Here is a 2,500-nt window from a genome sequence, read left to right on the forward strand (position 1 = left end):
ATATATATATATATATATATATATATATATATATATATATATATATATATATATACATATCATCATCATCATCAGCCTGTATCAATCCACTGCAGGACGTAGGCCTCTCTCAATCTTTTCCAGTCATTCCGGTCTTGTGTCCTCTGATTCTAGTTTACTCCTGCGAATTTTGCTATTTCATCCCGCCATCTAGTCATTGGTCTTGCCCTGGGTCTCTTTGTGTCGTGTATTACCCATTCTGTTGTTTTCTTTGTCCATCTGTTGTCCTGTCTCCGATATATGTGTCCAGCCCACTGCCACTTTTTCTTCTTGATGCTCTTGAGTATATCCTCTACTTTTGTTTTCTGCCTGATCCATGTGGCCCTTTTCTAACTCCTAGCATAAGCCTTTCCATTCCTCTTTGGGCGCTTACTAGTTTCCTCTCTAGTGCCTTGGTCGTAGTCCATGTCTCTGATCCACATGTCATGACGGGGAGGACGCATTGGTCAAAAATCTTTCTCTTTAGACATAGTGGCAGACGACTTCGTAATATATCACTATGTTTACCGAAGGCACTCCAACCTAGCCTGATTCGCCGTTTTATCTCGGCTTCGCAGGATGTACTCGACTGAATGAGTTGCCCTAGGTATACATACTCGTTCACTGCTTCTAGTACCTCGCCCTGTATTTGTATTTGCTGGGGTTCGACTGTTGAACATGACTTTAGTCTTTTTCATGTTCATTTTAAGGCCAATCTTCAGACTTTCCTTATTTAAATCGCTTATTAATTGTTGTAGTTCATCTGCTGACTCACCGAAAAGAACAATGTCATCTGCAAATCTTAGATTGTTTAAGTGCTCATTCTCTATTTTAATCCTTCTCTCTTTCCAATCTAACTTCTTGAATACTTCCTCCAAGCAGGCTGTAAACAGCTTCGGTGAGATGGTGTCGCCCTGCCTAACACCCTTTTTTATTGGTATTTTATTGGTTTCTGCGTGTATTTTGATGGTCGCTGTACCATCTATATATATATCCTCTAATAATCTGCAGTAGATTTCCTCTACTCCTTGATTACGAATTGCATCCAGTACTGCAGATATCTATACCGAGTCGAATGCTTTTTCATAATCTACGAATGCCATACACAGGGGCTTCCTATATTCGTTTGTTTTCTCTCTTATTTGAGCTAGTGTGTGGATATGGTCTGTAGTTGAGAATCCACTGTGGAACCCCGCCTGTTCCCTGTTCCCTGTTGTTTTGAATCTAATGTATCAGTGATATGGGCTGTGATGATTTTTGTGAACAGTTTATAGATTGCTAAAAGGAGGCTTATAGGTCGGTAATTCTTTAAGTCTTTTGTGTCTCCCTTTTTGTGTATTAGAATTATTATTGCGTTTTTCCAGGCCTTCGGAATTTTACCGACGCCTAGACATCTGTTATAAAGACTGGCCAGCTTTACTGCCGCAATCTCTCCTGCATCTTGAATAAGATCTACACTAATTCCGTCTTCTCCTGGTGTTTTTCCTCTTTTCATGCTTTTTAGTGCCCTATTTACTTCATCTACCGTGATGTTTGGAACATCTCCAATTGTTGTGTTTGTCTCTGTATGTGGTTGGTCGTTTGAGTGGTATAGGTTGCGATAGAAGTCTTCTATTACTTTGATAATTTCATTTTTATTGTATGTCGCCTCTCCGTTGGGTTTCTTTACTGCATACATTTGGTTTTTCCCTATTCCGAGCCTCCTCTTTGTTGCCTTAAGGCTGGTGCCGGCAAGCAGAGCTTCGTTTATTTTTCGTATGATAAATTTGCGTACATCCTCTTTCTTCTTCTTGTTTATCGTCTTAGTCAGCTCTGTTGATTCTATCTCGTCTCTGAATGATGTTATTTTCATGTCCCTACACTGTTTCATAAGCTCTTTTGTCTCTACCGAAAGTTTACTGAACCTTTCTTTTTCGTCTTTACCCCCTATTTCAAGTGCAGCTTCTCACTGAATTGGTCATTCATTTGGTCTATGTCAAGATCTTCTTCGAGAGCTGAGTATTTGTTTCGGATGTTGATACTGAACTCCGTCGCCCTATTCTTAATGTTGGTTAGATTAACGAGAGGCTTCTGTATGAGCTTGTTTCGTTCCCTTCTTAGCTGTAACTTAACTCTACTCCTGACCAGTCTATGGTCGCTACCGACATTTACTTTATTGATAACGGTTACGTCTTGAACGATGTCACGCCTATTGGTGATTATGAAGTCAATTTCGTTTTTAATGCCGGATGGTGATTTCCATGTCCATTTCCTCCCGGGTCTCTTTTCGAAGAATGTATTCATAATTTTAAGGGATCGAGCTTCGGCGAATTCTATCAGCCTTTGCCCTCTCTCATTTCTGGTGCCTATTCCATGTTTCCCAACCGATATTTCTCCATCTTCCCTTATTCCTATCTTGGCATTAAAATCCCCCATAATCATGGTAAAATGGGTTTTTGCTCTATCGGTAGCTGCTTGCACATCTTCATAGAAGCTCTCTATC

This window comes from Penaeus japonicus, unplaced genomic scaffold (assembly GCF_977035675.1).
Source record: "Penaeus japonicus unplaced genomic scaffold, GWHDUDI00000001_assembly GWHDUDI00000040, whole genome shotgun sequence".
NCBI classification, from domain to species: Eukaryota; Metazoa; Arthropoda; class Malacostraca; order Decapoda; family Penaeidae; genus Penaeus; species Penaeus japonicus.